The 25,626-nt window shown below is 35.8% G+C and overlaps 1 protein-coding gene across 6 annotated transcripts in view; it reads left to right on the plus strand.

Moving 5' to 3' along the window:
• Window positions 1–25,626, plus strand: part of KLF12 (KLF transcription factor 12) — a 566,208-nt gene that overhangs the window by 239,302 nt on the left and 301,280 nt on the right. Inside the window, exon 2 of one of the 6 annotated variants that reach the window (XM_081045623.1) lies at window positions 19,449–19,549. The exons of the other annotated variants lie outside the window; for them this stretch is intronic. The gene's annotated coding sequence lies outside the window, so the exon portion shown is untranslated. The remainder of the gene's footprint in view (window positions 1–19,448; window positions 19,550–25,626) is intronic. 6 annotated transcript variants of the gene reach the window in all.

Raw genomic sequence — 25,626 nt, forward strand, 5'->3', positions numbered from 1 at the left:
CCAATGACAATAAAGAGACAAGAAATAAAATTAGTACCTAAAATGGTATACTGTGTTTCCCCGAAAGTAAGATCTAGCCAGACAATCAGCTCTAATGCGTCTCTTGGAGCAAAAATTAATATGACTCGGCATTATATTATATTAATTATACTATATATTATGTTCTGTTATGTTATATTATGTTATATTGTTATATTATGTTATATTCATTATGTTATATTATGTTATGTTATGTTACGTTATAGTAAAATAAAACCGGGTTTTATATTAATTTTTGCTCCAAAAGACGTATTAAAGTTGATTGTCCGGCTAGGTCTTATTTTCGGGGAAACACCATAGTAAGGAATTACAAAGTATTTTTTTGCCTATATAGTACACAGTAGTAAGATGATCAGATGAAAACCTGTGGGGGAATAAAAACCATAATGTTTCTAAATAGAGGTCATTCTATTAGCGGTAATTAAACATTCCTTATTACCATTCTTTTGCAGATTGGGGACTGATAGGTTTTTCTGTCATTGATATTTTTGCGAGGTGGTTTATTTTCTTGGGCACTCTGATGAGTCATTTATCTAAGAGCAAATGTAAGGGGGTTTTTATTAATGTTCTGACTGAAGAAATTATTCATTGATTGACCACATATTTTTATTGTTTTTTGTTTTTGTAGTTTTGCCAAAAAGGCATAGAAATGAAACATGTTTTGCTAAAGAATATTGTATATTATTGATGACAATAAGAATAGGTGCACAATTTTTTATAAGATTGTCAGTAAACGTAACTTTAGGAGTGTTTAATGTATTTAATGCTGTTCTACTTTCTTGTTTCAACCTAAACAGCAATTGCTGTGAGGATCTGCCTAATTTATAACTAGATCCATTGCCCAGTGATTACAATTTTCATTTTTATTGAAAACATAAATATTGCCTTGAATTGAGAAATGCAAACATTTATCAAAGAACTCTTCCTAGGTGAAAAATTTAAACCCTCTATGTTTTTTTACAGCATGCATTACCTCTGTCCCTTTCTCATTAAGTAATCAATGCTCTTTAGAAATGGGAGCTTGGTAGCTTTTACTGGTTATTATGGTTGAGGACCAAGATACTTGTATAATTCAAATTTACTGTATTTTAGTAAATTATCAAGAAACACTGACATCATTATGAAAGCAGATTGTGCGCACATACCCATTAATTTCCATTTTTTCACTGGGGCCTGTTTTGTGTTTGTAGGCAAGTTGGAATGACTTTTGTAGTTGTCTCAGTTTCATTGCTCCTGTGTTATCACGGAAAGCCCTCAATCACGCTACTATGAAGTATCTTTTCTTTGTCCTTCCTTACGTCCTTATTTAGTCATCACTAAAAATATTCTGTCCTTTTGAAACATTTGAGTGCATTAATATTTTATGTTTGAAATGGTTTAATCTGTCAAAAGATGAGGGTCTTAATTTTTTTTCCTTCTGGCCATTGGAAGGATAATTAGAAAAGCTAGAGCAGCGCTAGACCCTTATTTCAAGTTTACAGACTTAATGAAAAAAATAATATTTCACAGAGGGAATCTCAGTTTAACCTTGTGGAGAGGTTTTTCAGTCTATTAGTCAGACTCTGTTTATCATGCATGGAATCTTATTTACCTTTCTTTATGTTTTTTTGTTTTTTGTTTTTTTTTGTAATTGTATTTGGATAATCTTGAGAAAGATCCTGACTAATCTTCACTGCTTCTTGAATCTTTGATTCTTGTTTTACTCTATTTCTTCCTAATTTGCTTTGTCTCCTGGGATTTCTAGGTACCAGAAAGTCTTCCTACCCATACAGATCATTGTGCTGTCTCAGTTTTAATTTGTGCCTCAGTTAACGCTTTTCTCATATTCATTTAAATGCTTTATGAGTTCCTGTTCTCTGAAGCATAGATCTTATCTGTTTGATTGAATGACACATTGCAAATATTTAATGTTACATATTTATGAGGACCGTCTGAATTATTTTATTACCCTATTGGACGTACTTATCAAGTCTTAATTGATGTTAAGACTCAGCAATCCATTAAGTCTTTCAGTCAATTCAAACTCAGACTGTAACTGGGATTTTTATAGCCCTAACTCCGACAGTGTTGAACACAGCAGAATCAAAACAGAGCTGTTCTGGGTTTGCTGCTGTTTAGCTGTCTTTGGAAACCTCTCACCTTTTGATGTTACCGTGAAAACATGGAATATTGCCTGGCACGGGGAGATGCTCCCAGGTCAGATCCGTTTTCAGGATTAAGTCCTCATGCTGCTAATTGCACTTGAGATCTTATCTATTAAGAATTAGTAGATAATCTCATTCTAAATACTTAATTAAGTTAGGAAGAAACCATATACATTACAGAAAACAATACTACTAAACACTTATATAGCATTTACTTAGTGGATACATGTTTTATAGGAAGGAGGTATTATACAACGTCATAATCCTTATTTTGCGGTAGAGGAAGTTAAGGTGTACGGAATTTACATACCTTGCATCCGTGCACACAGTTACAAGTGTGGAGGCAAGACTGGACCAAGACATTCTGACTTAAAGGACTGCTGTAAAAACTTTACTATCCTGCCCTGAGGGCCTTCCTTTTGGTTCTGTGTGTGTGTGTATGTATGTATGTATGTGTATACATGTATGTGTGTCTGCGTAAGTGTTAAGTCAGCGATATGGGAAAATTTCATTGCTATATCTTTGATTTTGGATTCTATTTTCATTAAATTGACCTGTGGATGTTGGTAATTTTGATAATGAGTTTTAGAAAATAACAGTTACTCACTCCGTTGAAATTTTAAAGTTTCTGTCCTCCTACTTATCAAAATTTTAGTCCCATGGACACCATGCTTGTTGTATTTGAGACTGTCAGTATTTTAACATGAATGTTCGTCAGTTCCATTTGATAAGTATTTATTAATCATCTCCTGTGTATAGTGTCCCATCTGAGGTATAGTACTCACAAAAAAGGCAAATAAAACACATCCTTGAACTGAGTGGGACGGCGCAAGTCTTATCCTTCTGTAAGTACTTCCATAGTAAATACTTACGTGAATACACTGTAAGGCATATGAATGGCCCAAGATATTATAGGGGTTCAGAGATGTTAGATAAGTAGGCCATAATTTCTTTGAGGGAGTTGTTTTAGAGCTAAGTTGTGAAGATGGGATTTGTTAGATTTTTGAGGTGAAAGGAACGATGTGAGCGAGCAAAGGTGCTAAGGAGGCAAATTGTGCACAGTAGCTGAATGTGGGTAAGATGTGTACGTGGTGGGGAATCATTTTCAGATGTGATTTGGGATTATAGTGTGAATTCTATTTAATACCTAGACAATTGTGGCAGTGCGAATGGAAAGGAAGGTCTCCAGTTAAGAGTCATTCTCAGAACCTATAGGACTTAGCAGCAAATAGAATGGGAAGAGTCTGGGTGGAAGAGGAGGGGTCTTAACTCAGGCAGTCTTTGGAGAGGTACAGGATGTTGTGGGTGGAAACCAGAAAAGCTGGTTTTCATTCTAGCCTCCTTTGCTGAGACAAAGCTTCTGGTGGTACTCAGTATAGATATTTTTTAGTATCTCAGCTATTAAAAACCTGGATTGTACTATAATATTGTATATGGGGTGTGTGTTTAAGGAGTGGAGACCACTCCCCAAAGGAATTGTAGACAAAATGCCTATTAATTATGATAGCTTTGTTACGTAGTACATGCATTGTGTCTAAAATGAGGTATTCTAAGCACCTCTTATTCAGTCTTTTTATTCATTTTTTTGTTACTCAGTCTTAAGTGGTTTGAAAATAAGGGAGAGGAGTTGTAGGCACCTTGGCACCGAGTTTATAGTACTGAAGTCCATTTCATTCCTGAAAGTGCTCTCGGCTTAATGAAGGCTCCCGAGGTGTCTGGAATTCTGTGTCCCAATCCAGGACTGCGGGTGTTAAGCGCATCCACCCAGGGGTCAGTTATTTTACAGAAGTCGTGGGTGGTCTGTACTGCACAGTCCTGAATTCCGTACACAGGTGTCATGGAACACACCTTTCTCTCTTCCTTGTAGATACTCTCTGTGATGGCATGAATCCTGTCTGCTTTGGATGACTGTTGAATTTTTACTACTTGGCACTATGCCTGCTACATGGTAGACTCCAGGAAATGGAAGGGAAGTGATGACGAGTTGTTCCCACAGCCTGGGACAGATTAAGTTTTCAGAGACAGGATATTCTAATAGATTTTTATTAGAGAAAATTTGCATTAAGGAACTTGTATGTCTGATTTACCATTTATATATTTTCATACGTGATATCTGTAGTTGGAATTCTTTGTCGACCAGAATGTTTAACATCATACCCGATTTTTTACATCTGTCGCATGATGAGGTGTGCCCCCCGACCCCTGCAAGGAAAAGTTTTTTTTTTATTGGCCTTTTGTATTTATGAATATATTTTAGATCAACTTAAACAAAATTCCACAAAACAAATAATTAAATAAATGTTGGATTCTTATTAGGATTGCATTGAATCACTATGACATTTTTTGGAGTTAAATGACATCTTTAAAATTAAAAAAAATTTCAATTTCATAACTTGCTGTCTATAGTCATTTATTTAGAGCTGTCTCTTGATAATTTTTTTAGGCCAATTATATTTTATTTAACAAGAAAACAAAAATTCTGTACGAGTAAATCATATTAATTTTGCTGAACATCCCCCTTTTCTAGTTTTATTGAAATATAATTGACATACATCACTGTAGAAGTTGAAAGTGTACAGCATGATGGTTTGACTTACTCATATTGTGAAATGATAACTGCTCAAAGTTTAGTTAGCATTCACCATCTCATATAAGTACAATAAAAAGAGCATAAAAAGAAAAGAAAAAATGTTTTTTCCTTGTGAACTCTTAGGATTTACTCTCATGAGTGTTGTTTGAGCAGGCCACAGTACATATTTTACACATTGAAAACTGTAAGGCATTATTTTATATAGAATTTGGGGCCGATAGGTTAGTGTGAAGGTTTGGGGCGTGACAGGGTGGTGCTGTGTGTGAGTCAGCGTCAGCGCTGCCACTTTTGCCTGAGTCTAGTGATTATGCACGCTGAGGCTGAAGATGTACGTAGAATTTCCATCTTTATCTTAATTGTATTACATTTTGAAACATAATACTGACCATTTATTTTGTATTTTATCATTTCCAAAAGCATATTTTTGTAATACATCTTTAATAAGACCAAAGCACAGTAATGGCATTATTTCGTTTTAATTTTTTTTTTTTTACAGAATCATGTTTTCTGGTGCAGCATTTTCCAGATATAATAGTAGAAATATGCAGGAATCCAAAGATCTCATTAAGCCAATTTTGGAGAGATACTGATAAATTAAAATGAAAGTGATATGATTAATTGGAACTTAAGCATAATCAAGGAGAAATATTTCTTAAATAAAAGATCATATTATTATAAAATGAAATTGTTGCTTTTACAAAATTTTTCCAGGAAAGTACAAAACATGCAAAGTGAATCTATAGCTGTATTTTGAAAACTAGTAACTTCTATTCCAGGTCAATGTTCTTTCGTTAGTTACAGATCTTTAAATTCTAGAGATTCTGCAGACTCTTTCCCCCCTCTGGGAGGTTGTCAACCCTTAGTTTTACATGTTTTAAAGAAAGCTATAAATTTACCTTCAATAATTTTAATAGCATTTCCAAGACCTACCTCAAAAAACAATTAAAAAGAAATTGAGTTTTTTATGTAAAGCACTGTGATCTTTCTTCAGAGAAGTCAGCTTATGTCAACTGAACATTTCTTTGCCCTTAAATTAGAAATATCTTCAGCAAAACCACTCCTGGGTTGAGATTTTTAAGGATGTAAACTTTAGGTTGACATGACCATGTTATATTAGTCATACATAATCATTGATTTTGTGGATGGAATGGTGATTAGAAATCAACTTCATTTAAAGGTCAGCATTACAGGGAACAACGCAAACCATCGTTCTCCGTCTTCTCCACATAAAGTCCGATTGTACCTTCTCTTCCCTCCACAGACTGCTTTTGCGGTGGGTGACTACACTGTGGCTTCCTCAGGATCAAAGACTGGATCATTTTATGTCCCAGCATGCTGAGCAATGACAGGCAGTACTATGAGCTCAGTAAATGTTGATTGAATGAATATGTGACTGACTAAATGTATGTAGTTATGTATGTGTAGAAAACAGTGTTTACAGCTGACAGGTTTTCTTTTCAAAACATATATTTTAAATAATTACAGATTCATAGGAAATCTACCCTCCACACCCCCAAATACAGGGAGGTCTTGTATCCCTGTATCCTTCCCCCTGTTTCCCCCAGTGGTGAACATCTTACATGACTGTAGTACACGGTCAAAACCAAGGCATTGGAACAATCTCCAGAGCTTCCTCAGATTTCACTCCTTTTACATGCCCTCATTTGTGTGTGCTTGTGTGCCTGGTTCTGTGCAGTTTTGTCATATGTGTAGATTCATGTAACCACTACCAGCATCAAGGTATGGAGTGGTCCCATCTATCCCCACAAGGCTTCCCTGTTCCTCCCCAACAGGTTTTTAATAGTGATGATGTAGTGCTTTGCATTTACTTATGCATTAACCATGGCTTGTAAATAAATGATGTTTCTGTTGAAGAAAAGAGATAGCATTCCTATTTCTCAGTCTATAGGTCATCCTTCACCCATGACTAGTTTACGCATTTTCTGTTTTAAAGAAACATTATCTTAAAGTGGATTTCCCTAAAGTTATAAATTGGCAGCATTATCATAATGGGAGTCCACTCCCATTAATCGGAAATTTCAGACCACTCAATGTATTCACCTTATCCAGAAAATGTCTGAGGTTGCAAGATGTAAATAGAATGCTAAAAATGGAGACCCCCATTGTTAAACATTGACTGGTTCATCTGAGAAAATTGTCTTAAGAGTAAAAAAATGGATATGTAGTCTCATGTGCGATGAAATGGAGTGTCGAGTGGGTTTCTTTTTTTTTTTTTTTTTTAATTTTATTGGGGAATATTGGGGAACAGTGTGTTTTTCCAGGACCCATCAACTCCAAGTCAAGTCGTTGTTTTTTTCCATCTAGTTGTGGATGGAAAGCATGTGGAGGGCGCAGCTCACTGGTCCACGTGGGATTCGAACCGGCTACCTGGGTTTTAGGAGCACTGCGTTCTAACCAACTGAGCCAACTGGCCGCCCCGAGTGGGTTTTAATTGGTGTGAGTATGGCTGTCTTGTGTGTAATTGACTCTGTATAGATGGAGGCATGCAGCAGGCTTAGCCTGTTTAAATGTGTGACTGGGTGTGTGAAAGGGAATCCATCGCTTAGGGTGAATACAGCAGGCTGGGTGGAAGAGATAGCCACCCATGTTTACACAAGCAAGGAGGAAACTTTTGGTATAGAGGGGAAAAAAAAGCAGGTGCCTATACAATTTTTCCCTTTAGGACATGGCATGGAGTTTTAAGAACGAACATCTTTTACTCTTTATTACAAAGGTAAAAATAGGCAGCATGGCAGAGTTGACACTTGGGCTATGAATTCATCAACACGAGACCTGTCCTGGAGTGGAAGAGAAGGTACCTTGTCTCCCTCTTCCCTCACCTACTTCTCCTTTCACATTTTATGCTGTAAGATAAAGTAATGGAAGTTTCTTGGGAATTTCATCATTGGGAGTGAAAGGATCTTCTCCTGCTGATACTGCTTCTCGGTTTTCTTCCTTCCTTGCCTCCTCTTGCCCCCACCCTGGAGCTCCTGCTGTGTGGAAGCCAGCAGGAAAAAAACCTGTTTTGTAAAGAAAAGCCTCCAGGGGACACTCCCCAGGCCTTGGGATAGAAAAATATTGCCACCTCCTCAGTTTTTTAAAAAACCTCCAGCCTATCTCGAGAACACTGTGTCCCCATTGGGCGTGTTCATGTGTGTACTTTGAGTGGATCTGGGAACCTGCAGGTGGGTGCGGGGACACCGCGTCTGGGCTAGAGTCAGGCAAGGCCTTTAAAAATAGCTTGTTTTTCATTTTTTGGAACATTGCCTCCCTGCTCCAGTTTATTAGCAGTCAATTTTTAATTCGTACATTAGGCACTGTGGGAAGTTGCAAAAGGCTTTAATCTTTGAAGAAGTAACCATTTCTTCAGAGGATTTATCTATAAGGGGGGGGGGAGAGATTTACCAGTAATTAAAATAATAGGCCATGGAATATTTAAGAACTGAGAATACACTGTTACCATGATAAAAGTGGTCTGAATGCAGCCTATGACGACTTAAAGCACATGCATTTTGAATTGGTTCCTAAGAAGTTGAGGAATGTTGGGCATTGAAAACTGAAGCATTCAGAGAGGCAGGAGGTGGGGATTCAGCTGTGTGTTGGGGTGGCCCTGGATTTGGTGTGGGGGCAGGTGTCCTTGGTTCAAGTCCTTACACTTACTCGATTTTAATTCAGGTTGATTCCTTCCTTGACTATACAATCCTGGTCCTACACTGAAGTTTTGAATACTAAATAAAATGTTTATTAAAAAAAAAAAAAGCTGTATGAACTGCAAAACTCTATACAGATTTGAGTTCAGGCTGTTTGATTACCAGTCTTAGAAATCAAATGGTTTTTATTTCTTTTGTGTACAATTGAAAACTGTAGAGCACCTGAAAGGATGCTGCTTATTTCCTTATTTTTAAGAGCATGAAATGATACAGGAATAACACAATTCAGCAGATCACTTTAGGATGAAATATGTTTTCATATTTTAACCCATCAGAAATGGATTTTTTAAATGATTATGATCCTCTTCAGCTTTTCTAAAAATGTGTGAGGGAAAGGTTGATTACTTCCAAAGAAGGACTATTTACCAGCTTTTTGTTTGGCTTCAGTTTGACTTTATTTATTCAAAGAAAAACAAACAAATGCAAACAAGAAACAAAAAAGCTATCCCAGGATCTTCCCTCCGTGGTTGGAGCGCCTATTTATAAGTCAGCTACTGCATTGAGGATCAAAAAATTGTCATCATTTCTGCCATGGTTCCAGGAATCAAATGAATATAAATAAATATATCACTTCCACCTGAGATCTGCTATAGAATACAGGGGAAAATCCTGAGTGCTTTATAACAAGGACCTCATGAGGCCATTTTCCCTGAAGAAGTAATATTTGAGTACAGATGTGAAGTAAGCTGTAGGATAAAGTGGCCCGGATAGCACAGCAGAGGTATATAGATTGGGATAAAAATTAATTGCTAAAAATATCAAGCCCATGTATATGATGTGCCTTTTTATGCTATCCTACTCTGGAAGCTTAGATAAAGCTCCTTCTATATTACCCTTAACACAGTGGTTTGCCTAGGAATTATGCTCTGTTCAACCTGAGATATTTTCAAAAGTAATACTTGAAGATTTCAAATACATCTTCCTAATGCTTTGCTTCATAAAAACTGAATCAGAGTAATATACCAAAGATACTGAAATAAGATTTAGGCGAATACTTTCATCAGTCTGTATGGAGAAGAAATTTCTAAAGAGTGACACCAGATCCAGAAATCATAAATTGGAAATACATTGACATGCTTGACTGAAAAATTAAATACATCCCTATAATAAAAACTTGTGTAAATTTGAACACCAAACCATAAACTGGAAAAAAAAAACAAAACAAAAAACCAAACTATTTGCAACGTATGACAGTGAAAATGTAATATTTTTAAGGAAGAGACCTCTAAATCAGAAGAAGGCTGCTGCCTCCACAGTACAGATTTGAAGAGTGATTTCACAAAAGAAGACAAAGCCAGTAAAGTGATGACTTCATGTTTCATCTCACTGGTAGTTCAAGAAGTACAAAGTAGAATGATGTTTTCTGCTTTCAGATTGGGTAAGATTAAAAAGTTGGCCATACCAAATGCTGGGGAGGCTCTGGTACATACGTATAATATGTAAGCACTGAGGAAGCATGTGTAACCTTATACTTTTCTGTATAAGAATGTATACAGAAGAATGTATCAACATTTGAAATGAGAGTACCCTTTGGGTCAGACATTTTACTTCAAGAAATTTATTCCAAAAATGTAATTATGAATATGTACAAAGATTTGACAACAGTTATGTTCACCAGAGTATTGTTATTAAATATTGTGAAGTGATCAAAATGCCCAGCAGAAATAATACTAGTTGCATAAATATGGTATGTTGATATAAGGAACGCTAGGCTACACTTAAAAACAAAATATTCTGAATTTATTGATAGGGACATTTGTCTATGAGCTATTTCCAATTGAAGGAAGCAGATTACAAAATAGCATTTATATCAAGGATAGATAGTAACATTGAAAATTTGCTTTATGTTACACACTTTTGCTAAGTTCTTCACATTGATTATTTTGTTTAATGATCACAATATTCCTTGGAGTAACTATGATTAGCCCCATTTTGCAGATTAGTAAACAGAATTATCAGGAGGCTGAATAGCTTCAGGTCACACCAGGAAGTGTGGAGCCAGGCAGGATTTAGTGAGCAGCTTCTAGAAATGTTTTCTTGTGTATGCATATATGAAAGGGCATAGGCCAAATATCGTAATGATGCTTATATTTACTATTTTGCTACTAGTATTTCCAGTGATTTTAATTTTCCTGTTTATACTTTTAGACATTATCTTAGGGTTTTGGAGTATGTATGTGATAACTTTTCTAATTAGAAAACAACTATTTTTATGTTTATATTAAACAATAAACAGTGATTTTTAGAAGGGCAGATAGCACTAGATTTAATTTATATGCAGTATGTGTCAAGTTTAACTTCAAGAAGTGAAGAAAAATTTATGAATGATTAGCATATATAGTTGAGATTTTTGATAATACCCACAAGGTGTTACATATTAGGAATCAGTAAATAATGTTTTCTGAGGTACGTTTGAGTGAAGATACCAAAAAATGAGTTTAAAGAATAAAAACAATTGAACACTAAACACACATATTAGTTTAAAATGTAAACACTTCTTTTGAAAATTAAAAAAAGTCCATATCGAGGCATTTTATTTTTATCAATAAGCCATTAAGTAGTTACTGAATACCAAGAATTTCGAGGAATAAAGAAGAATGCAAACTGCGAAATTAACAATCTAGTTGTGGAAACAAAATTTAAGAAATAGGTAGTCCATACTTGAGATAGTACATATAATCAGGTGGTAAATTGTTAACTGCAGAAGAAAACACACTATTGTAAACTGCAGAAGAAAATACAGGTCTGAGTCATGAGGGTAGGTCTGAGTCATGAGGGTAGGTTTGTATATAAGATGGATAAGGTTGAATAACATTCATGTGTTATTGGGATGGTATGTGGAGAAAGTAAGCATTGAGTTGACACTGAACCCTGGATAGGGCGTGGCTAGCAAGTGGCAGAAGCAAGCATGAGCAGAATGGGAGCTGACAGTTCAGTACTGGTCATTCAGGAGCAGTGAAAGGTAAGGTGAGATTTTAGAGAGCTTCCATAGTGAAGCATTTCTGTAGAAAATGGTGCAGAAAATTAAAAAAAAATTTTTTCCAACGCCTTCTACAAAGCTTAATTATACTTGTTTTCCAAAAGTTTCTTTTCAGTTTTACAGATTAAGAAAAGTCCTTTAAAAAAAAAAAAAAAAAAAAAAGTCCTTTAATCAAGAGTCTGATCACTGCAGTGTACACCTGAAGCTGAAGCTGAATAATAATGAATGTCAACTATAGTTGACATTCATTATTATTCAATATATATTTATATATATTAAATTATAGTTGACATTCATTATTATTCTATATATATTAAATTATAGTTGACATTTATATATATATATATATATATATATATATATATATATATATAGTCGCTTAGGGCATATAGTCAATGGTATTGTAACAGATATATACGATGTCAGAGGGGTAGTAGTTTGGGGGAGGAATGTTATCACTTTGTGAGGGGTGTAAATGTCTATTAACATTGTTTTGTACACCTGAAACTAAAACAAGAAAAAAAAGTAGTCTATGCTTAACAGATTTTGGAAGTATCTATTATACATCATAACATTTTATTTTCAATTTTCAAATTGTATTTTTATAACATTGAGTATTCAATGGATTTTATGTGAGAAATAATGAAGCTGATCAGTCTGATTGGGGCTTTGCACACTTGTGAACAGAGTTCTTAATTAAGAAATTCTGGTTTGGATGAGGCTTTGGACATCATTTAGTTTGACTTTCCACCTCAGTAAAAAGGTTTCTTCTGTAACGATTCCCAAAGGGGATTATTCCTAACTACTTGCCTAAAAATATTATGAATAAAAAGATGAAGATTGCATCACTTAGTCCAATATTTAAAGTACCCTATTTTTATCTGTTGAAATATATATTAATAACTGAATGAAAATGTAAAAGCACACACTTGTTTTTTAGAAGATGTGTACTTACTGGGAACGGATCATGTGGAATAGTGAATTACCAAAAAAAGCTTTCTAATCTTTTATTGCAACATTGTAGAACATATTTAAATTCCTTAATCTGGCAAATTAAATATTGTTTTGGTTAGTGACGGTATCAATATTTTAGTTCACTTTGTTAAATAATATAAATGTCACTTGATCTTTTGGTGACTATAAAAAAATACATAAAATATTAAGTAATATGTTTATATTCTACTGATATTAACCATTTTGTTATTTTATTCTTTTATGATGTACTCTTTATAGGGGAAAGAAAGTTATCTGTGACTCCACAGGTAGCATATTAAGGGTGTCTGTGTATATGTAGTCATAAATTTTGGTTTGGTAAAAGATGACATCTCTTTCATAGTAATGATTTAAATCAAGTTGATTATTTTTATTAGTAATGAATACTTTTGTGCCTTACACAAAAATTAGATTATTATCAGTAACATACACATCCTCAAAATAAGAGGCTTATGACGATAATTTCTCATAAAAGTAGAATTAAGGTTAATCTGTTTCTCTGTATCTGAGATTCTCCCTTATCAAACTGAATTGTATACTCTACTTGATACTTAATATTCAGTGTATGGTTGGTACAATTGGGCATTTAGAACAAAGTAGAAGACACCATGTCTGTATTTGTTGAATGTAAATTTAATGCATGAGCCATTCAAACAACAGAAATTACAGGAATGAAATTTAAATCACATGCTATATCAAATACAATAGCATTGCTAGACTGATTGGGTAAATATGGAGAATTAGTTAAGGAAGGCATAATGGAGAAACCAAGCAAGAATTTTGAAAGAGCATAAAGATGGGGTTTGGTGGACGAAGGAGGGTTTCCATCTAGAAGGAATGGTGAATTGTTGGAGCCTATGAACCCACCAAGACCGGGACTATTTTCCTAATCTTTGTGGTTCCAGGATATATAGCATAATCCCTGGTATGTATTGGTACACAGTTGTTTCCTTCCTTTTCCTCCTCCTCTACCTTCTCCTCCTTTTTATTAAATATAATGCCTTTTATATATTAAAAAGGGTAGAAAGTAGATTTTAACAATTTACAGTGTAGTGTAGTGTTTCAAAATTCAGATTGGAATTGGAGAGATTGAAGTTGAGTCCTACCTTAGTCGCTTGATTTCATCTCTGTGATATTAGGCAAGATCTTTACCTTCAAGTTACAATTTCCTCTTTTGTAAAGTGGTATAGCAAGAGAACCTATATCCAAACTTGTTATTTTTATGAGATAAATCCTGCAACTCTTCAACACTTTGTTAGTTTAAATGTTACACTTTAATAAAAAAATACAGGGCGCAGTGGAAGAATGCTACTTTTGTGGTTTTCATTAACATATAAATGTATTCTTTATGGACTGCCATAGCTTCTAAGATGTGATGATAAGTGACTTGAATATTATCTGTAGAATACAGCTATTTTCTCTTACAGTTATACTGACTGGAAGTGGGCCAGAGTCAGAGAGGGTAAGCAAATGACAGCCAGGCTTTGCTCTGGAACAGTGGAGCTGTTTAGATTTTTTTTGCCTTTCCTCATGTAGATATTTAAAAGTTTTGTTAAGGCCCATCTTAAGATAGGGTGACATATCCTCTGCTTATGAAGGGAATTGTTATTTCACTGGACTGGAGGTTGATACAGGAAAAGATACGATCTGATTCAGGTAGGAGAACAGACAAGTAATAACATAGGAGAGAAATCACACATTGCTGGACAGAGAGCACTGTCCACTCTTCCTAGCTCTTCTCCGGTGGCTTCTTTTCTGACTCATATGCTTTATCCGAGAGGTTGCTCTTCCATCTTCAATGGACTCTATTGTTGGTAACCTTCTCTTCTGTTTCCTGTTTGACGGTAAGCCCTCTACCAGACTGGATAAAGCAAAGCCTGCCCCGCTCTTCCATTTCTCAGCCCTGGCTCTGCTTCATTCTAGTCCCTGAATTGAATCTCTCGGCAGGTATGGCAGGTATTCTGTTATGCTTGGCCCTCTATTTACTCAGGTAATTCAAGACAAATAATCACTTAAAGCATTGGAAGTGTAGTATAAGAAGATCTACTGTGGAGTTCTACGGAGAAAATTCACACTTATTTATAATAAAGTACAGAATTTCATATAACGTAAACCCATTTGTAGGTGAATTTTAGGTTCTACCTGCAGCAGCCACGTTTTCCTTCCCACACTTCTCTTCCCACTGCTTTTCACTTGGCCCGAGTTCTGCACTTTACCATGGTCTAGAAGTAAGATTCGATAAGCAATGCTGCTAGGAGATTAGGTTACAGAACTTAACTGATAGGGAACCAAACATTTTATTTAGGAAAGGAGTTAACTGCTCAGGAGATGGTTAGAATGCAAGACTCTTCCGAGGGCCCAAGACTTACCTGATAGATAAAGGAAGACATGCTTATAAAAACAAGTGAGAACAAATGATAAGAGCAATACTGGGTGCCCTAGATGCTCAAACCTATAAATATACCTTCCGAAATACTGTAAACCAAAATTAATTTTTGACTGTTAATAAGGAATTAGAAGCATTTATTTGAGCAAAAGAAGCTGCAGTGCAGGAGACAGAGATTCAGGTAGCAATTTAAATTGTATTCCACTGAGACAAAGAGGAGACCGCCTTTTACAGCCAAAATTCCCGTCTGGATTCTCAATTGGATTCATTTTATGTAAATGAGGTATCCAAATTGTGTAGTTCTGATTGAATGGGACAGGTCTCAGTCCACTGGTGGAAAGACAAACCAGGGTTTTCCATCAGTGGCTGACTCACGTGGCGCAAACAAGCGGAGCATAGTGCACGAAGCCAGGAGTTCAGTCTGAAGTTCTTCCAGGTATACTGTATACTTAAAGAGCCCTTGTTAGCAAATGGCCGCTAGGCTTTTATTTATAAAATTTGGGCCCTCGGTTGACCATTGGGGAGGAGGGTCCATCTCAGCAGATAGATTCCTTCTCTGAGTTCACAAAATGACTCTTTCTTTTCGGGTCCACAATACTTACCTTAGAAATCACAAGTGACTTAGACATCAAAGAAAAAAGTGAAAGCATATCTGATGCAGTACATTCTGGCTAATTGTTCCTAACTAAGTCTGACCTAAAGAGTAAAATGATCACGAAACATTCCTGTATATGATCTTAAAGAAAAAATATTTATTTAGTTAGAAACATTTAATAGGAACCACATGTTGAAAATAAAGTAGATGACCAATCGTGATGAATTTTCTTGTCACATAGTTGAATTGTTCCATTTTCAGAACAGAAACAGCTGAGGAAAAGAAATCTAGTGGGATTATGTTAAAAGATATAAATAAAAGTGCTCGTTTTGTATGGTTTATAAATATTTAATTTTTAAAGTCTTTGGAGAAGGCATGCAATACAGGGTCAGAGCTTGGTTTGAATCCTAGTTCCCCCATTTATTATTGATTGGATGTTCTCCATATAACCTTGGGACAAGTTGTTTCCGACTTGAGCTTCAGTTTCCTCATCTATAAAATGAAGTTACTGAAATTGTCCAGTTGATAGTGTTGTACTGAATGTGAAATGATAACTATGTAAAACATCTGGCAAGGTGTCTGGAAATTAGTACTCAATGAATGTTAACTATTTTTAAAATTTATTTTAAAATTATAGTTGACATACAATGTTATATTAATTTTAGGAGTACAACATAGTGATTATGCATTTATATACCTTATAAAGTGATCACCACGGTAATTCTAGTAACCGTCTGTCACCATAATTACTATTTGACTATATTTCCTATGATGTACATTATATCCCTGTGATTTATTCTATAACTGGCAGTTTATATTTCTTAGTTCCCTTTACCTTTTTTGCATATCTCCCACCCCCCTAGTGTTAACTATTAATAATAGTGATAATTGCAGACTCTCTTATATGTCATATATTATTGCTGGTTATTTCTCTAGAGTATTATAATTGATCATGTAATATATGTCCCTTTTTAAAAAAGTTAAAAAATGCTCTTCCTTATTTTTCTCTTATGATGTAAGGGAAATACATAATGATGTGATGCTCCTTTTCTCTTTTTACTATTACTCGTAATTTTTTGCAGCACCTAGCAAAATGCTTTTTAAAATCCTGTTAACATAAAGACTTAATTGAACATTTTAAATCTTGAAGTGTTTTCCATATAAAAGCCATGTTTATTGTATTATTTGTCATACTAACACAAATTCTATGAGTGACCATATTAATCTTTATAGTCTTGTGAATAAACATTGCTATTTGAAATCTATTAATATTTTAAAGTAATATTAAGAAACATACTTACAAAAATATATGGTGTATTTTGTGTTTTTTTTTTTAAAGCATTATGAGAGCAATAATGCAGATTTAGATAGGAAATACCCCTTACTCAAACTGCCACACCACAGTTATTCAACAAATGTTTTCATGTATTTTCTTAATTCTTCTTTTATCTGCAGGTCATTCTTACTTAGTACTGTTCTTTTCCCCATATTTCTTAAATATGGTTTATAATGCCAGCATAATAGTCCATTACATAGTTTTGCCATAATTAAATTGGCCATTTCCTTGTGGTGAATTGTTTCTAGTTTTAGGTTTACAAACGGTGTTTCAATGAGCTTTTTATACTTACAGTTTTTTTTTCTTCTTTTTTCCTCCCTAGAATTAATTCAGGAATGTTATTACTGGGTTAAAGACTATCAACTATTTTGACTCTTGAAACAGAAGTGCCTTTCAAATGGATTCTAGTAGTTGGTATTGCCACAGGCAATGTTTGAGTAAGGTCATTTTTATCACTTTCTAGCAATGGATATAATAGGCATTTGTTTTAAATTGGCTAAGTTAATTGATACTAAGTGATATATCACCTTTTCTTAGTTCTTTATGAGGGACTGAAATGAACTTGTTGATATATATTTAGATTCTGATTGAAGTAGACTGACATGTCTTGCAATTTTCTGGGATTAGTTGTACAATTATTAACATAATAAAGCATACATTGTTAGAAGTAATTTGAAGAAAAACTCCTTAATGCAACTTGTTGACTTTTTGTATGATGAATTTGTATGCTCACAGATGAAACTACTTATAGGAAAATTTTAACGTCTCTGAACTTAAAAAAATAACCTTTAAAAAGTATTTCCGGCTTATAGATTCAATTACAGATTATTTGACTTAATATAACATTTGCATTGAACTCATTTCTATCTGAAGCCCTAGTCATTAAATGTAGAATTGGAAACCACTGTTTTGGTTTTATAGGCATTTAAAAATAGCCTTAGGGGATCTTTATCTTGAGTTTACTATTAAGGCAAAACTATACATAGTCTCCTTAACTTTCTCTTACCTAATTTTTAGGACAGATCTTAGTAAATTTTTAATGACACCCCTCCCCTCCCAAGGCAAAACAGGCATGTAGGATGAGTACACATAAATGGGTATTGGAATTTCCTTGCAATGTATAATTAGATGGGGAAAAACGGAAAGTGTAGGATCTAAAGAGACAAAAATGTGAAGAATGAGGTTAGGGAGAAACACATGGAAGTGGGGACGGGCACATACATTGAATTTTTATTGCCTTCAAATTTCTTCACAATTTTCTCTGTAAATTATAAAATAGGCTATACTTTACATTTATTGATACACAGTTACTTTGTGTTTTTGGTCAAATTAGTTCTGTATGTTTTTCCCTTTGCTCTCTCTTTTTTTTTGTTTATTCTGTTTTATTTTTAAGAAAAGCACCATCTGACTTGCTGATTCTTTCTGTCCTGCTGTTGATGTAGCCCCAGTCCTGCAGCTTCTCCTCGGTGTGAATTTGCACTTCAGTGGCACCATTTCCTGTCAGAAACCAGTCAGGCCCCCTGACATTTCTAGGTGGCAGTTCACACAGGAAAGGACCTGAAAAGTTTCAGGGGCACATGACTTCCTCAGGGACTTGCTGATCAACTTAGTGCATTGATGGGTCCCTTTTTCCCTTACCTTTTGGCCTTCCAGGGCTACAAGATTAGACTTATTAGGAAATTTAAAAATTGATGTAACCATATATTCCAGCACAAATTACAGAAGATGAGAATTCATATATGGGTTCACCTGAAGTGAAATCAAGGTGAATGATAGTGACATTTGATACCAAGTCAGATGATTTTTTTTATTGTAGTAAAATATACATAACATAAAATTTACCATTTTAACCATTTTTTAAAACATTTATCTGACAAATTTGTAGCTTTTCACACTGTGCAAAGTGCTTTTCTAAATAATGGAAATTCAAAGATGAATAGAACCTGATTCTTCTTCTCAAACAGCAAAAAGTAGAGTTAAACTCTTGTGTTTTCATACGACTGTATCTAACTTTGAAATCAGTGCATCATATGTAAGTTACAAAGATGAACACTGCCCCTTCCTTATTTTATGAATAGTAGAACCTCTACCTATCACTTTATTTTTATTTTTTAATTGTGAAATATACACGACATAAAATTGACTTTCTAGCCATTTTTAAGTGTATAATTTAAGGTAATTTTTATTCACTGTATAATTTAAGCCTCAAGGGGAATTATATAAAGTTTTAGTAGAGAAGGATAAAGCTGAAAAGAAGTTGATCTGCCAATCTTTCACGTTGTTTTGGAATTAAAATAACTGATTTTCTTTCCTCTTTCACCTTTCTTTATTTTTTACAGATGTAGTTTGGTAGTTGAACTGTTGCCAAGTTTTTTTAAACCTGTTTTTTTCTCTAACGTTGAGATTTTTTTAAATCTCAAGGCCTTAAAGCAAAGATAATGTTTTCATGGGTTGTATTTGCATTCCAATCATTTATAATAATTTTATAATAAAAATATGAAATTGAAAATTGTGGCTACATTTCAGTTGGCATAGATTATGGTTATGAATAAAGTCAAGGTTTGAGTAAGGGTACTGAAAATTCAGCTGTTTAACTAGAAAAATCTTAGCAAGTGTAAATGATTTAAGGAAGTACCGTTTGTATTTTTCCAAATAGTGTTTTCTTTCTGTTACAGGGACGCTAGAGGAGTGATTACTTATATATGGCAGTAATCAAATTAGATGCCTGATCTATCTCCTCGGTCTCTTCATTTACAGTCATTTAGTTACTCATCAGGTCAGTCTAACTCATTACATTTTGCTTTACTGATTGATGATATAATCTACATTATTTTGTATTTATGATAATGATACTTGTTTACGAAAGGGCAGAGCATAAACTTGGCATTCTGAATTCCCGGTGTATCCTTCGTGCTCAATATATGTAAATTATTTCTGTGGGCTAGATAAGCCTATGACAATGAGGTACCAGAACCTTTGCATCTGCTGAGACTACTCATTGATTTCACTTTTAATTGTGGAGAACAACATGTCCAATGTGTATAACTTACATGTGTCACTTACTAATGTTCATAACCAGTTACTAGCACAGTTAAGAACCTTCAGAATCACTTTGAAGACAACAGTAAATAGGGTGTCAAGTGTATTTGAACAGTTCATCTGAGTGGATTAGCAACAGAAATTTCTCTTCTCAGAAAACCAAAAGTAGTTGGGAAGTAATGGTGTTTGCATAAAGGCACTTCCTTTTTCCATCTTTGATTTTGTGTTTTGTTTTTTTTAAGAAGTATGATTTAATCCTCCTCCAGTTATTAAACTGCTTTAAGCTTCTTTCCAAGTATCACAGCGAAATTGAAGGATTTATTTCCTTACCTGTACTTTAAAACACTGCTAGGAAACCAAGTAAGGCAAGCAATATACAGCCCCCTTGTGTTTTCAGTTTATCTGCATTTGTACATGATGTCTAAGGCTATCTAAAATTCCCAAGGGAGTCTGCATGCTTTACACTCTATTATATGTAAATTGTTACCTGAAAGGGTTTGTAAAAGATCAAAGTAAATATCAGCCTAGAAAATAGAAGAGATTGCTTCCTCTCTGAGATGTGTTGCAAAGGGAGATTTCTTCTGCCTTATTTATGTTGAGATCTTAATGTAGTTAGGGGAACAGTGAGTTATTAAAGTTTGAAAAGTACCGAGGAGGTGCATGCTGCTTTCTGTAGTCGCAAATATTTGAACTCGATTGAAACCAAAGTAATTTAATCAGTAAAAATCTACTTGATTACTTGGAGTTTCTCCTAATTGTCTATGTTTTAGAGAGGTTCCCCCCCCCCTTTTTCCTTCCTTAATGCACTTTCATTCATAAAAACAAGATTTGGCTACAATAAATGATTCTACCCGGCTCCCTTAAAATAGTGTTTAAATGAACAACACTGACTTTTTTTATCTTGCCCGTTATTTTATTGGATACGTAAGGCCAAAGATGAAATAGGGGACCAAACTAATTTGTGCCTATGGAAGTATGACTTGGATCAAAAAGTTTTTGTAATACATATATTCATTATGTGTTCTCTTTTTCTCTCTCTTGGCTGTGATCAATAATGCTGCTATTATCATGGGGCTTTTAGAGCATCCCAAAGAAGTTTTTGAGCATGACCAAATGATCCATGTATTCTTTTATTTGGTTCTTAGGAACAAAACTTCTGTGCTAACTATAGCTTGTGAAGTCAATTAAATAGCCAGACTATTTGATGGGTAACCAATGTGCTGAATGATGGAGCAGTTATTATTCGATGAGTATTTGTTAGAATGTAAACTTGGGATTTACCATCTTTTCCCTGAATTATATTTTCCCTGAAATATGTTCTTGTTAGAGGTGGTTGATTCTACAGAGCACGTTTCTTCTCTAAGGAACGCCTGGGTAGAGTCTGATTCTCCTGTTATAACCCTGTATGTGACAGTATAGCTGTTGGGAATGGCTTGAGTTTTCGTATGAATTTTTAGGAGCGTTGCTATAACTCTGACAGCAGAAATATGGATCTAAAAGGTATAATAAGCCATAGGCAACTTGATATTTCAGAGGCTGGAAGCTGGAATAGAGGTTTAGTTGCACTGTTGGTGACAAACGGTTAGGGCTCAGAGTCTCTTTCCAGGTTATCTTTTATGGACACTCTTAATACTAGCTCTGTTTCACATACCCCTTCATTTTCTTTGAGGTCCCCAGGAACTTGGCTATTCTACTACTTGTTCACAATCAACACCTGATGCATCTGACCATAGTTGCTTTTTTTTCTCTCCTCTTTCCTGCTGTACTGGATTGAATGGTGTCCCCCTAAAATTCATGTCCTTCTTGGAACCTCAGAATATGACCTTATTTGGAAGTAGGGTTGTTGCAGAAGTAATTGGTTAAGATGAGGTCGTACTGGAGAAGGGTGGGTCCTTAATCCAGTATGACTGGTGTCCTTTTAAGAGAAGAGACCCAGCGATGCAGACACATAGGGAGAAGAGCATGTAATGACCTAAGTCATGTGTCTTCAAGGCGAAGAAGGCCAAGGATTGCTGGCAACACTAGAAAGCAAGAAGGCGTGAAACACATTCTCCCCGGCAGCCTTTAGAGAGAGCATGGCCCTCCCAACTTGATCTTGGACTTGTACACTCCAGAACTATGCGAGACTAAGTATCTGTTCTAAACCATCGACTGTATTTTGCCATGTATAATGTGATCCCGTGTGTACTGGGTGCCCACGTTTTTGGCCCATACGTTCAGGGGAAAAAAAATCTTTTGTTTTAATTTTTTCATTCAAATTTTTATTTGTTTATATTTAGGTACTTGTTTTTTATATTATGAAGGAATTTTAGCATGTATTACGATACGGAATGAGTACCACCCATGTATAATGCACATCCTTATTTTCCCCTCACAAATTTGCGCAAAAAGAGTGTGCATTATACACAGCAAAATGTAGTAGTTTGTGGTACTTTATTGCAGCAGCCTTAGGAAGCTCACACACATGCAAGTAAACAGAAAAGAACAGTCCTGAGCTTCTTTACTGCAAGTCTATTCTCGAGGCAAGCATTTTAGTAATTTTTAGGTTCCCTAAGGGTTAATACTACTAGAAATACTATAAAAGTGGAATATAAAATAGGGAAAGTTATAATAGTTACAGAATTCCCAAACCTAACCTGTGGATCTATAGTTGAAAAGCGTCAGTTTCAACCATAGCTTTAGTTTAGTAACTTGTGGGAAAGCCTTTCTATTCCAGGGCCCTACCGCCTCCCCCTTCTCCGTCTCCCCTCAAATTCTAATTTAATTGGTTTAGGATGGTGCCTGGGCATTGTATGTTTAAAAGCTTCCCAAGGTAACCTGGCAATACTACGAAATTAGGGCTGGGAATCACTGGTATAAATTTAGCAAGGAGTAAGAACCCTGGGGTGGTTCTCAGCCCTGGCCACACCCTGGAATCACCTGGGTGACTAAAAACATACTGGTGCTTAAATGTGGACTCCAGAGTTTCTCTTGTCATTGGTCGGGAGTTAAGATGTCTCAGAGGGAGTTTTAACATCTCCAAGGGAATTCTAATGTACAGCCAAAGTTGAGAGATATTGGTCTAAAGGTGTTTATATTCCAATAAATAGCTGGGATACCTAAATTTTTAAACTTTTTGAGGTTTATTTTTTTTTTTGGTATGTAGGTATGTAATGGATAGATTTAGATTAATAGTAGGTGCAGCAAGACAAAATAGTAGCCTTCCTTTTTCACAGTATAAGGCTTTCCTGGACATCTTTGGAAAAGGGGACCAATGATTTATGTGTGTGTTGGGGGGATTGGAGTGGTGAGTGGTCAACAGTGGCTGCATCTGGGCTGGGGTAGGGGTTAGTGGGTTTTTCAGATTTATCCCTTTCCCTCCTTTGTTACCATTGCCTTTTCTGCTGTTGGAAAACCTGTCTTGGACCCACATTAAGGAGCCGAGACTGAAAGTTTAAAGTGGAAGTATGGAAGATGAATAGATTCTGCAGTGCGAAGGAGCAGAACAGGAAAATGCCACCTAGAGGAAGTGGGGAAGCAAAGAGGTGCTGTGGGGGCTGGAGGCTGTTTAAGCCTGAGTGTGGGGACAGTCCATTGAGTCTGGGCAGAGGGGACTTCATTTGTGTGCCGCTGAAGCTATGTGCAGTTACTTAGGGAATCACTTTCCTTTGCACATTGAAATACGCAATACGTTCTATTCCTTTCTGAAATTCCTTTTGCAGTGAGCCTCACCATTGTATTACGTGATGGTCTCATTCCTCCAGGTCTTGCGATGCACCTTTTTCTATGTAGAATTGGTGTTTGGGTTGTGCCTTTCGGGCTGCTGACTGAGAGCAAGGTTGTTTTCAATACCTCTGCTGTGCCTAGTGTCTTATTTCTGGTATCCCATTGCCGTTTCCTACATAGTAACAGTGCATTTAAACGATCGAAGAAGACAAAAAAACATCAGGTGTCACGCATGTTTGTTTCATATACAGGGCTTGGTATGAATGCCGCTGTATTGACTTCATTTTGTGTTGGTTTCCCTGTCAAGTTTGCATGTTTGCCAGCCTCCTGTTGACCCTAACTAGCTTTTCTGTTTTGTTTTGTTTTTGAACTCCACAACTGCTCTGGCGACTACTGTTCAGCCTCTGAAGCCTGTGGTCTGGCCAGCGCTGCCTTTCAGAGACCTTCTTATTGCTGAGGTTCTCTGGGATGCTTTTCTGCGTGGATGCTTGATGGCTAACTCTTGAAAGTAATGATAGTCATAGCTGTCTGTGCGTCTTGTGTGTCCACGAAGCACTCTTGCATTATTGCATTTAATTTTCATATGACTCCTTTGAGGGAGATGATAGCACTTCCATTTTACTGGTAGGAGACTGACCCTGAGCCTTGTAATGTAGATCTAACCAGTGGCATACTGGTAAATGGCTTTCTGAAAAAAAAGCCCCGACTTGTTGCATTTGCTGATTTCCTTGACATACACACACTGACCGTAATAGATTTCAAGCTACAAAAGTGTAGTTACAGGGTTGTGTAGAGATGTACACAGTCAGCTCCTACATGCCTGTAGTCCTCAGTTCCAACCCTGCTCTGGATGGTACACCAAAGCTGATGTTTCTATTGTATTTACCTCATTTCCTCCCGCCCTCCCTGCCCCCTCCCTCCTTTTCCTCCCTGCTCATCCCAGGCATTCACTTAACAGAATCTCCTGTATCAAGATCTCAAGCGCATCCTATCCTGCTTGGAGCCTCTTCTATTGAAAGTTTCTTGGAGACATGGAATTACCATCAACTGTCAACTTCCATGACCCTTGTTGCCTTAAACTGAAGTATATTTAATAGAATAGGATTTATTATATTAAGTCATCTCTTTTTATTCTTGATAAGAAAAGTGATACTATCAAGTCCAATGTCTGATCAATCCAGATGTGAGTAGCAATTTTATGAACGTAATTCTAACAAATCAAACTGATTTTATTCATGGCACCAACTGCTCTTTTTGAGTGACTTTACACTGCTTTTTTTCTTTCGCCTCCTTTTTCTCTGTATATCCTTTACCTGAAACCACCTTTTCTCCAAGGTAGGATTTATTTGATACAATTATGTAGTAGCTGACTTGAAAAGGTTCAGATCTTGATGGTAATGAAAAAACAAAGTCGTCAGTCATCTTTCTCCACAATTGCAAAGGAAGTGGCAGGCATTAAAATCTTTTTTCTCATTCCATATTTTGATGGGAGACTCTAAACACTTCTTTGATCTGCTTTTTCTCTATTTCCACCTGATTATAAATCTCAGAAAGCATGGGTCTTAAGAGTTTTCATTAATCCTGTTTCTAACTATAACACTGACTTCCTTAAAAATTGGAGTGTATTCTAAATCATTGCATTTTGTCAAGTGTCCTCGCCATGCTAAGAAGCGGAGAGTGATGCAGTAGGCCTCTGTTCAGTGCTGTTACCATCTTCGTGGGACTGGCCCTGTAGTAATGAGGGTGCCCATCTTTTTTCCTCAGCAGAGTGGTGATAGGCTGACTGGGAGTAGAGATTGCCTGAATCCATTACTGGCGGGGACTGCCAGCCTTCTCTGTGTTTCTGTGGAAAGCAGTTGCTTTCTTTAGTCCAGGAGTACTGCATCATTTTAAAAAGTGTGAAATAAAATTTTTGACATTGCTTCTTGAAGTATGTATACACTAAAAGATATTTTGGCGACTAGAAATGTGAGGATTGTAGAATCTCCTGTACAATCAAATTCCATGTAAGAATGATCTCATTGTAAAGGCAGGCTGCATTTTTCTTTCCCAGCTTGTCAGACCCCTTTAAGACGTGGCCATAGGCCCTGGGATTTCCCACTCAACAGA

This window comes from Rhinolophus hipposideros, assembly GCF_964194185.1.
Source record: "Rhinolophus hipposideros genome assembly, chromosome: 4".
Classification (NCBI taxonomy): Eukaryota; Metazoa; Chordata; class Mammalia; order Chiroptera; family Rhinolophidae; genus Rhinolophus; species Rhinolophus hipposideros.